Below are 12,067 nucleotides of genomic sequence, written 5' to 3' on the forward strand. Positions count from 1 at the left end.
AGTCACCTAACTGAAACACGCGAGAGGTGATTGACGTCACGTGAATAAGCGATTGCAAATTGGATGGGACATTTACGCAAATTCTCTCTGTGTGAGACAGTGATATATATATATATATATATATATATAAACTATTAGCAGACTTCTTTTTTATAACATGCGCATTGCACACCTTAGCACAATTATAAAGTTATTTATTCGCTTATATAGACATACTTCACGCAGCCCAAGTGGGGCACAGCGTAAGGGGAGCGATATTCAATGATATCGCTGATAAAGCTAGCGAATTCTTTCCCGACAGGCGCCGCGGCGGACGGAATGCAAAATAGCGCGGACCATTTCAGCTCACGGACTAGCGGCCCAAGCGTATTCTCCGCCTGGCCTGCCGTACAGTTCTGTGTATACCTACTACGTGACCCGCATTACCAGGACACGCCGCGAGCCTGCGTCAGGCGCTATCCTGTTCGGGAAACGGCCACGACGACCGCAGCGAGGAAAGAGATAAAAGAAGAATCTCTTTCCGTAGCCTACACATACATAGTTGAAATGTGTTTTTTACGTCGAACGCCTCCGTGAAAGCGCTTCTCCCCAGAGGACGATGGGCAGCCCAATTTTCCCTCTCGCTATTTCGACGACGCCCGTCGCAATAGCAGGCCTCGATACAGGGTGGAGAACGGCGACGACGCGGAGTGTATCTATACCGTCCGCACGGTGGCGCGATTCCCAAGCTCGCTTTGCACTGTGCGTTTAGGAAATTCTATTTCATCACCGACGTTTAACATTAACAACGTCAACGTGACATTTTCATGCTTGACAGGCGGCTACGGGAATCACGAAATACGCACTTCAGTCGCACAGACATAAAGCTATGTATATAATGACATGGATGAAGCATGTAATACAAATGGTACATGATGAAAAAGAGCTAAGACATGCAAACACGGACACAAAATAGGAGAGCCAGACGATAATATTATAACTTTTAGGGTTTCAGAGAGTGGTTCGGGAAAGAAGAAATGAAAAGAGCGTCCCAAAGCCACGATGTGATTATGAGGGACGCTGTAGTGGAGGGCTGCGGAAATTTCGACCACCTGGGATTCTTTAACGTGCACCTAAATCTAAGTACACGGGCCTCCATCATTTTCCTCCATCGGAAATGCGGCCACCGCGGCCGGGTTTCAGTCCCGTGACCTTCGGGTCAGCAGTGAAGCATCGTAACCACTAGACCACCGTGGCGGGTTAGAGCCAGGCAACATAACAGCCGACTGTGAACTGAAAAGGTGTAATGCGGCAGAAAATAAATTATAAACAAAAGTTATCCAAGCATGCTCTGAAATGGCACAATCACCCGTCGATGAGGCTCAAGTTCGGTACTACGCGAGAGATAACTATTTCCTCTTTATGCAGGTTAATCGAAGGCTGTCTGACGAGTGCGCTTCATGCTATGCACACATATTAGTGTAGGCCAAGTCTTAACCATAAAACACGTTTGTTCTTTCTTGTGTCTATACAGAACTGATCCAATTTCGGTGCGCATTTACATGTCATGACAATGCAACGAAAGATTAGACCGCGACCTACCGGTGAACGACCTTTTACGCCCAATTGATTTCCAATTAATGGAACATCATATACCACACCATTACGGTAGCCTTTACATTTATTGGCGTGTTTTACGAAACAGATGTCGGCCCCCATGTTTTGTCGATTATCTCCTCATTCTTTCTCTGCACGGCGCCTCATATCTTACTTTGCTTTTTAGTAAATGTAAAAATAACGTTAAAGGTAACAGCATGTCTGCTTCCCACTTTCTTTAGCTTGTCCGGTAAAGAATGAACCTATGGAGTCCCTACAATTCTATTCTTGTCCTTATTGCTTTATGCGATTATGCTGGAACGACGAAATGATTGACTTTTTAAAGCAGTCGGCGACAGCGGCTACTGCGACGCGGGGATAATCCAATTACAATAAACGAGCAACCTGGGAATTAAGGCTGGTGCTTATTTAGTGCACACGTGATTTTAGTGAGAGGACTTGGGGCACAGCACGTAAATTCAGTTTTTTTTGCAACTTTATGAAATACTTGGACGAAAAGTGTAGCATTCCTTTTGAACATGTGGGGGTCTACGGCCAGCGCATGTGGTTTTCCTGAAACGTAAAGTATATTTCCATGAATTCTATTACGCCACTTTGAGGCAGTTCTTTAGTGAGTAGGATAGTTTCTTATCGAGTGAACGACGGGACAATCGCGAAGCCAACGAATCAGCTTGCCCTGCAGCCGTCAGTATATTGGCCCCAATGACCGACACCAATCTATAAACAGATACGCAATGAAACAAGAAATTGTACCTACATACCTCAATTCTGCCAAAATCTCCCGTGTCATTTTAACAGAGAAGGAAAGAAGATGACTTTTTAAGGGCTCGTTTTTTCTTTCTTAGACACATTAATAATGAGAACTAACAGACAATAATGCCAAGGAAAGTATAGGGGATGTTATCTGTAGTAATTAGAATATAGGTGTGAAGAAAGTAAAGTGCACAAAAAAGATAACTTGCCGCCGGCAGGAACCGAACCTGCGACCCTCTAATAACGCGTCTGATGCTCTACCACTGAGCTACGGCGGCGGCCATACCCCCGTCCACTTTATGGGGTATATATGGGCATTTAAACCTAGGAGTGTAAGTCCTAGCCGATCGCAGCCATGGCGGCGAATGTGGAACACTTTTTTTTCTGCCTGTTGGCGTCACGTAGCACGTGATCTTTTTACGAGCTGGCAGCTGACCAATATTCCCTCGCATACTAATTGAATGCCAGAACGAGATCTGCCAGAGTGAGGGTCTGCCAGAACGAGATCCTCGCTATGAATGAGCGAAAGAAGGGGAATTTTAAGGGCTCGTGGTTATACAGTGTATATATCATAGTCATCACCAAGCAGTGTGTGTGTGTGTGTGTGTGTGTGTGTGTGTGTGTGTGTGTGTGTGTGTGTGTGTGTGTGTGTGTGTGTTGTGTGTGTGTGTATGTTTGTGTGCGTGTGTGCGGATATCGCTATCGCCTTCAACTCTTAAAGGCGAAGCTTAAGGGTCCCCCAATTTCTTGCTTATTTTTGACTACCACGTTGGAGGCGAAAATGTTTGAGGCCCGTGTACTTAGATTTAGGTGCACGTTAAAGAACCCCAGGTGGTCGAAATTTCCGGAGCCCTCCACTACGGCGTCTCTTATAATCATATCGTGGTTTTGGAACGGTAAACCCCAGATATTATTATTATTTTTGACTAGCAACACACTTTCTGGTTTTTTGTTTCTTCCTGTGGAGCAACTTATTCCTTTTCAATAATATGTCGGATGTCATGCTATCCATCATCTTCAGCGCCTGAACATCAATGCGAATCATCGGTCGACTTGCCGGCCCATAGAGCAGAGAAACTGCGCGCCCTACAGAGTGCCGCGCATACAACCGCAACGCTTGGCAGCAGACGGACGTGAGGCACCGACCGACACAGCGCATTCACCGCAATGACGAAAGTCGTCTAGCCTGTATAGTTAACCACCACGGAAGCTGTCAGGCGTCACCGACGTTAGCTGCCTCTCTCATTCTCTAAGAGATATAGGAACGAATCAATTTTCCGCGATCGATTCGGTTAACAACCGCGGAATCCCAAGTCACAGATTTTCGCAATTTGTGTCTCTTCCCATATGGCCGAGACGGGCGGAAAGTAGAGCAAAAAAAAAATGCCGAGGTGTTTCCTCCATCGTACTGTTTTACCTTTCCCTAACCCTTTGCGACACGCATCATGATCGACTGTCTTTAATTGCGTGAAATTTGCAGAATTCAACGACACATCGAAATTACATGCGATAGTTATCTACTGGCAGCGAGCATTCTTAAAGAGGTAAAAAAAATTAACTAAAAGTGCTGCCGAAGTCTGTCATGTCTAACGTCTGTACTGCCTTCACCGAAGCGATCGTGTGTAGAAAAATATTTCAACCGGAAGGCTATAAAGGAACTTTAGGCAACAAGAATTCTTAATTTACCCTTAACTCAACGTTCGTGGTCTCATCCTTGCCAATCACTTCGGAATCCTGCTGCTCGTTTTATCTACACTGAGTATTTCTATCATTCCAGTGTTTACCAAGTTAAAACTCGTGGTCACCTACAACCTAGAATTACGACGTCATATATCTATACTATGCATTTTTCACAAATTTCATCGCGCTCCTTTCGATGTTCCAACCATACTCCCAGTTCATCGCTTGTCAAGCCGCACACACCATCCTAGAGCGACTCCGCCAGCACAAACTACCACCTATCTTCGTTCTTTTTTAGTAGCAACCGCACGGGACTGGAACCATCTGCCTGCAACTACTCCGCACCATTCCGATCTACATCAACTCAAGGCTGCTCTCTAGTTACTCCTAAACTGGAATCAATACCCATTCCTCATGTAATACACCAGCTGGGGCCTTTGAGAGATAGAAAAATAAATAAGTAAATAAATAAATAAATAAATAAATAAATAAATAAATAAATAAATAAATAAATAAATAAATAAATAAATGTTCTACATCGATCCTTCCTCATTTCTATCATGAACACGCACACAGACGCACGCACGCACGCACACACACAGGCAGGGGCCTGTAAATGGAAGGCGCAACATATTTATTTATTTATTTTTCAACAAACATGCTTACAAACATGTTAGAGGAATCTGGGAGGAAAAGCCGCTAGAAAGCATACTACGGTCGAGGCTTGGGCTAGTTGGTTCACAGTTAAACAGGGGATAATAATAATAATAATATCTGGGGTTTAACGTCCCAAAACCACCATATGATTATGAGAGACGCCGTAGTGGAGGGCTCCGGCAAATTTCGACCACCTGGGGTTCTTTAACGTGCACCTAAATCTAAGTACACGGGCCTCAAACATTTTCGCCTCCACCGAAAATGCAGCCGCCGCGGCCGGGATTCGATCCCGCGACCTTCGGGTCAGCAGCCGAGCGCCATAACCACTAGACCACCGTGGCGGGGCAGTTAAACAGGGGAGAAAACAGCGCAAAATTAAGACGGGACACAAGACGAAGAAGGCACGACAGCGCTATTGTCGTGCCTTCTTCGTCTTGTGTCCTGTCTCAATTTTGCGCTGTTTTCTCCCCTGTTTAGCTAGAAAGCAGCTTGACAAAGTTCCCACATCCTTTATACACACGGCAGTGCAATTTTTGTCTATCTTTTGCTGGCAACACATTTTAACGCGGTAGCGTTAAAGAGCTCGTTCCGTAGAAATTCCGGTGTCGGCGTTGTTGGTCGTGAGCGAAAAATCATCATCTTGTCCGTGACCGAAAAAATCGAGAAAGATGCAAATAAATTTATAATAAAAAGTCTATAGATTGGAGTGAGAATCGAACCCAGGCCGTCTGTGTGGCAAGCAGGTGTTCTACCACAGAGCCACTCCACTGCTTTAAACTACACTGCAATTAACTTTAATGCTTCAAAAACATACGCGTCCTGTGTATAGGAGTCACAGTACGATATGTAATATCGCAGTAAAACGGGGTACAAGCGTACGTTGCCATCGGGCGTCACACCATGTGAACTGCATAACGAGTTGGTGGTTTAAACCCGGCCACCCATTACAAAAGGCACACACAATACTGCGCGTATTCTCTACGAACACGTTGTGAGTGCATCGCAACTTCGAAAAAGTATCACGCGCGCAATTGCTGCTGGTTTAAAGCATACCACCCATTACAAAGGGCATACACATTAGTGCGCGCATTCTCTTACTCACAAGTAGTGGGTACACTGTTATAAAAGTCCTGTTGAAGAGGGCGGAAACCTTTACCTTTACTATAGGTATGTCGTGTGTATGTTTGTGTGTGTGACTGGGTGACTGAACATAATGACAAGCAAAACAAAGCGCGATGAGTATGGGGTCGGATATCGTTATCGCGTTCAACTCTTAAAGGCGAAGCTTAAGCGTCCCCCAATTTTTTTCTGTTTCTTTTCTCGTTTTTTTTTTCTTGTCGAGAAACTTATTACTTTTCAACCATATCCCGGCCGTCATGCTATCCATCACCTTCAGCGCCTGAGCACCATTGCGAATCATCGGTGGACTGCCGACCCATCAAGCGGAGAAACTTCGAGCTCAACAGAGCGTCGCACATACTAGAGCAATGCCTGACAGGAGACGGACGTGAGCCACCGACCAACACAGCGCATTTACCGCAATGACGACAGTCGTCTAGCCTGTAGTTAACCACCACGGAGGCGGTCGGGCGTCACCGACGTTAGCTGCCTCCTTCTCTAAGAGATATAAGAACGAATCAATTTTCCGCGATCAATATCGGTTAGCAACGGCGGCATCCGAAGTCCCAGATTTCACAATCTTGTCTCTTTCCATATCGCCAAGAAGAGCGGGAAGTAGAGATATGTAATGCCGGGTGTCCACTTCATCGTACAGTCTTATTTTTTCCTATCGCTTTGCGATACACATTGTGATAATAATAATAATATTATTGGGGTTTAACGTCCCAAAACCACGATATGATTATGAGGCAGGCCGTAGTAGAGGGCTCCGGAAATTTCGACCACCTGGGGTTCTTTAACGTGCGCCTAAATCTAGGTACACGGGCCTCAAACACTTTCGCCTCCATCGCAAAATGCACCCGCCGCGGCCGGGATTCGATCCCGCAACCTTCGGGTCAGCAATCGAGCGCCATAACCACTAGACCACCATGGCGGAGCACGCACGCATTATGATCGACTGTCTATAATTGCGTGAAATTTACCGAATTGAGTGACACACTATAATTGCATGCGACAGCTGTCTGTTGGCAGCGAGCATTCCTGAAAAGGCAAAATTTTTTTTTTTTTTGAAATTGCTGCCGAAACGCGTCATGTCCAACATCTCATTTAACAGTACCGCCTTCGCCAAAGCGATCGTGTGTAGCGAAATATTTCAACCAGAAGTGATATATGAGAACTTTAAGCACTCTTATCTCACTCTCTCTCTGTCCTCTTTCCGACCCCTATATCCCGACCCCTGTGTAGGGTAGCAAACCGGTCACTCGCACCAGGTTAACCTCCCTGCCTCTTCCTTTTCATCTATTTCTCTCTCTCTCTCTCTCTAAGCACCAGGAACGCTTAGTCAACCATTAGCTCAGTGTTTGTGTTCTCTTCCATGCCAAGGGTGCACATCAAGGGCAAAAGAAAGTCGTGTCTCCAAATGAGGACGCCGTGTCGCAAACAGCAATACATCAACGTGGCCTTCGTCGCAACCTTGGCAACAGGCTCGCCATCTGATGAATGCGACGGTGGAGCTGTAGTGTGGCACGCCTCTCGATGCAGTGGGTCACGCCCGTCAAAACAGGAAAGATGGAGCTGCCCGGCGCGAAGGCGATCGAGGCGGTGTTCTCCCGAAATTCTGTAGCCGCTAATGCGTGACGTATACCTTTACTGCGCAGTCAGGAATATCCACGAGAAGTCGATATGGTGTCTGTCCTGTGCTCCCATCACTCTCGATGACAGCGCGTGGTAGAAAAACACGAACAGAAAGAGACCCCCGAACTCGGAACAGTAGCGCAAAAATGCAGTGGACCCCCCGAACAATGTAATGACTTGGTAGTTAAAGCATCTTCCGCTTGCGTCCCGTTAATATTGCTTCTGTACGCCGTGAATCACAAAGATTGGCGATCAACAGGGTCGTTAGAGGCTCGATGCCTCCAAGCCTTCCCTGCTTAATTGTTTATTAGTACTGTTAACCCTAGAATGGTCACTAATGGAATAGATTAGCAATCATAGATACAATTCAATCAAGAAACACGCGCGGAACACAGATGAGAAGATGATAATTGCACTTCGGCGAAGTGGCGTGATCCCGCAAGTGTTGGATCGGGCACAGTTCTTCACGTCAGCTAAAAACCGATTTTTCGTGTCAGTGATAGTTTGCGCGCCACTGCAGGTTAGTAGCATTCCTGCTATGCGAAGAGCCCCTATACCTGACCGTGAGCCCATCGGTGAAACGAAAAATGGGAGCCTTGCAAGAAACATTCTTCACTTCAGGCCATGCAACACCAAATAATCCTTTTTGCTTCACAAGAAACATGGACAAGTTTCACTACAGGTAATCCAAGCGGTGTCTGAATTCAGTTCTGAGCGTGCGCTCGTGTTGTGCTCGTGTCATGGACATACGCGAGCTAATGTGTTCGAGGAGAGGAGGCGAGTGGAAAGGGGGAGAGGTCATCCGTGATTTTCTACGCACTATAGGCATGGCGGGTGCGCCACAGAGACACACGAGCACGCGCGCAGCATCGACCGCGCGCACTGTGGTCGGCACGCTCACCTGAGCCGTCTTCGAAGGAAGCAGCGGCCGTCGTAGTCGTCGGTGGTGCAGAGGCACGGCCCGGCCTAGATCATCCTCGCTGCCAGAGCTGCTTCGAGGGACGGCTTCGCGCGGTGCGGCATCCGCTCTTCGATTGGGCTCCACGCGCAGGGAGAAGAGACGACGCCGAGAGTAAGGAACGCCGCCAGCGCCGCGGCTCGAGCGCTGTGGCGCCGAAAACCGGTGCGCTCGAGCGCCCAGCGGCGGACCCGGGGTCCGCGGAGGGCAGTCCGATCGCGAAAACGGAGCGAAGCGCGCGCGCATCACCCGCCGTCCGTTCGCAGCCTCACATGCGTCGGGGCTGTGATCAAGAAAGAAAGAAAGAAAGAAAGAAAGAAAGAAAGAAAGAAAGAGAGAAAGAAAGAAAGAAAGAAAGAAAGAAAGAAAGAAAGAAAGAAAGAAAGAAAGAAAGAAAGAAAGAAAGAAAGAAAGAAAGAAAGCTTTGAAGCATGGGGTCAGCATTCACAAAAGCTCATGATGCTTGAGAGATACGTTAAACTGGGTAAAAAAATATAAATAAATAGGATGACGCCTTCCCGTACCAAAAGTATATAGGTTGACACGGATATAGAGAGATAAATAAAATGTGTATTTAACATATCGAATAAATAAAATGCACTTAAAAGAACCCCAGGAAGTTGAAATTATGCGCCACCCTCCACTACAGCGTCTCCTATATGCTGAGTCACTTTGGAACCTTAAACCCCACAAACCAACCAACCAGCCACCCCTGCGGTGCATCAGTGAGGCGCCTAGATGAATTTAATTGTTCATCTGTTTAAGAAAATTTTCATTAATAGCTTTCTTATAATGTAGGGGTCCGTTTCGGAAGAACCTGTAGTCTTTTAATGTAACGATATATCGTTGTAGACCAGCAAGGTAGGTTTTCAGGTGAAAGTATTGTTTGTCATGAGTAAAAAAAATCCGGCGTTGGCGGTGAACATGACCTCCCAGGCACATGAAATGACGGCGAGCAAAATGTCACGTGACGCCTTCACTGATGTCATCTGATGACGTCATCACATAATATTATCGCTTGGCCAAAGAGAGAAATCCCGGAGAGAGAGAAAGGTAAAGGAATGACAGGGAGTTTAACCAGAGGAAGCCTCAGGCTTGCTACCCTGTACGTGGGAAGGGGAAAGGGGATGTAAAAGAATGAAAGAGAAGAAGAGTTTGTGACGACACTAGGTGACAGAACCACTATAGCACCATCCAAGTACTACACATTGCCTGCAAGCAGTCACAGTTTGCCATTCAGTCCGGTATCTCGAAGAAACCGCAACAACGCTCTGAGAGCGGCTCGCGTTGAAGACCGGGCAGACCAGTACCCTAAGACTTTGAGAAGGTGGTTGTCCAGCTGGCCTAGTGCGGCTGAGAGGGCCTCTCTTTCTGAGTTGAAGCGGGTGCACTCACAGGGGAGGTGCGCGACTGTCTCGCTGCACCCGCAGACCTCACATGACGGGCTATCAGCCATTCCAACAATAAATAGGCATTTGAGAAGGCCACGACAAGCCACAGACGGACCAGCAGGTTAGAGTCACGCCCTGATAAGCTGGACGGGATACGTTGGATATCAGGGTCAGGGAGGTGGGCCAACACGGGGTGAGGGGTACAAACCTGCAGAGGGAGAAGGGAACAAAGCAGTCGACTGGGAACGTCAATGTCATTTAATGAGTGTCTTCTCAGAGCGTACGCTTTAACCTGTGTTCTCTTTAGCGCTACCCAGGGTTCTCCTCTGGGTGGGCGGCGGTGGAAATGCCGCCCACTGCTCCGCTTCACTGCCCACCGCTTTTGGTAGACCACCCACCGCTCCGATTGACCCCTTTGAATTGTGTGCCTGAGGAACCAATAAATAGCGACTGTGCGCGCACAACGCCAGCGATCCGTGCCTCCCGGCACACAATTATGTAAAGATGAGTGGCTTGTGGTTTCTGTGATCGCCATCTCCAGTACCAGCGATAGAAAAGAAGCACCGTTCCTTACGTTGTGTATGTGCGTCATAGAGGCCAGAAATGCGTGGTCAGAAATGAAATGTGGATGTGTGTCGAAAACAGAAAGTTTGAAAACGTTAAATTATTAAACTTAATATCTCGCCCTCATCATGTCCATCCCTAAGAAATTTCTCTTGAGAATCCCGGCGTTGCTTAAAGGGTCTGTCAGGCCGGGACATACCTGTAGCAGGATGGCGTTTTGCGACTGGTTGACGCATGTCGCAAGTGGCACAGGTTGGTGACAGTGATTTAGAACTGTGCTTAAGAGTAGATGCCAGCTGAGTTGCGACACGGTACGTATTATTTGCGAACGCGATAGGCTAACGAAAAACAACGTAAACGAATTAGAAAGAAGTTTTGCAAATTCAGACCTTTACGAGCGGGTTGAACTTGCAAAAGACAGTCATGGGCACGTTACCAGTAAAAAGTAACAGTGTTACAGTTACAGTTACCTAAGCCAAAAAAGTAACTCTGTTACAGTTACAGTTACAGAGTTTCCGAAAGTAACTTGTTACAGTTACAGTTACTGTGAAAAAGTAACGTCGTTACTTTTTCGTTACTGTAACAAATACCTTATAAATCACAAAACAAAACAAAACAAAAGTATTTATTTATTAAAAACGTACGAAGGCATGCAGGTAGTCAGAATTGCACGTGGTAAAACTCCAGGCGAATGATGCTAAAGAGGGGGCCCAACAGAAGCAATCGTTGTGTGCGCCCTGTTTGTCGCCTCAGTAAACGTACTAAGATGTCCTGGACGCCCAAGAAAATGTTCTGGTAGAACTGGAACTAGAACTGGAAAACGTGGTTGATGCACTGGAACGACAACAGTATAATAGGACGTTTATTAATGATACTCAGAAATGCATGCGAAGAAGAACGGGGAGTGCATCACGAGTGAAGACGACGTCCATTGTGTCTATTCCATATGTTTAAGGTGTATCAAGCCCCATTAGGAGAGCTTTGCATCCGCTGGGCGTAAAAACCGTTTCCAAGCCCCGGCATACCTTGGAACATGTGTTCGCGAAACCCAAAGCCCACAAACCTGCGGACGATCAGAGCTGGGTCATCTGCAAGTATACTGCGGTGATTGCGACGCGACTTACATCGCTGAAACAGGCAGAAAAAACGGCATGTTGCTAAAGCAATCCATGCACCGCACTCTCTAAGACGCGGCTTGTTGAACACTGCTGGACAACAGCGCATAGCTTTGAACTAAACTATGGGACGACGCTGGCTCGTGGACGAAGGTCGGTAAGGGGGGGGGGGGTCTCCTGGAACCTGAGGATGCCGCCTGCATAGGAGGCGTAACGGCGTAACGTTCATGTCATTTTGTTAATAATAGTTGTGTTAAGTTGGAGTAAACCTTTTACAATCAGTTCCAGAGAGGCTTTAAAAAATTGCTTCGCTAATTCGTATTGCTGGCTCTCAGCCATTTGGCGTGCTGCTGCTTTCTAGCCGCCTGTGAAACACGATTAGCTCGGAGCCACGGATGAAGAAGATTGTGAAATGGACGTCCTAATTCTCCACCGGCACACCAGGAACAGAGCCAGAAGCTCAAGTGACAATATATATATATATATATATATATATATATATATATATATATATATATATATATATATATATATATATATATATAGTCAGTGGGAAAGTTCAGTGGGTCCGGTACGTATAGGAAAACAAGACGGTGCAC

At 46.6% G+C, this 12,067-nt stretch overlaps 1 protein-coding gene across 1 annotated transcript in view; it reads right to left on the reverse strand.

The window, feature by feature from the left end:
* The window catches only part of LOC119372526 (uncharacterized), a 32,605-nt gene extending 24,091 nt beyond the window's left edge, over nt 1-8,514 (reverse strand). Inside the window, exon 1 of the mRNA XM_037643006.2 lies at nt 8,342-8,514. The gene's annotated coding sequence lies outside the window, so the exon portion shown is untranslated. The remainder of the gene's footprint in view (nt 1-8,341) is intronic.
* Between the last annotated feature and the right edge of the window lie 3,553 nt (nt 8,515-12,067).

The sequence above is a fragment of the Rhipicephalus sanguineus genome, chromosome 10, assembly GCF_013339695.2.
Source record: "Rhipicephalus sanguineus isolate Rsan-2018 chromosome 10, BIME_Rsan_1.4, whole genome shotgun sequence".
NCBI classification, from domain to species: Eukaryota; Metazoa; Arthropoda; class Arachnida; order Ixodida; family Ixodidae; genus Rhipicephalus; species Rhipicephalus sanguineus.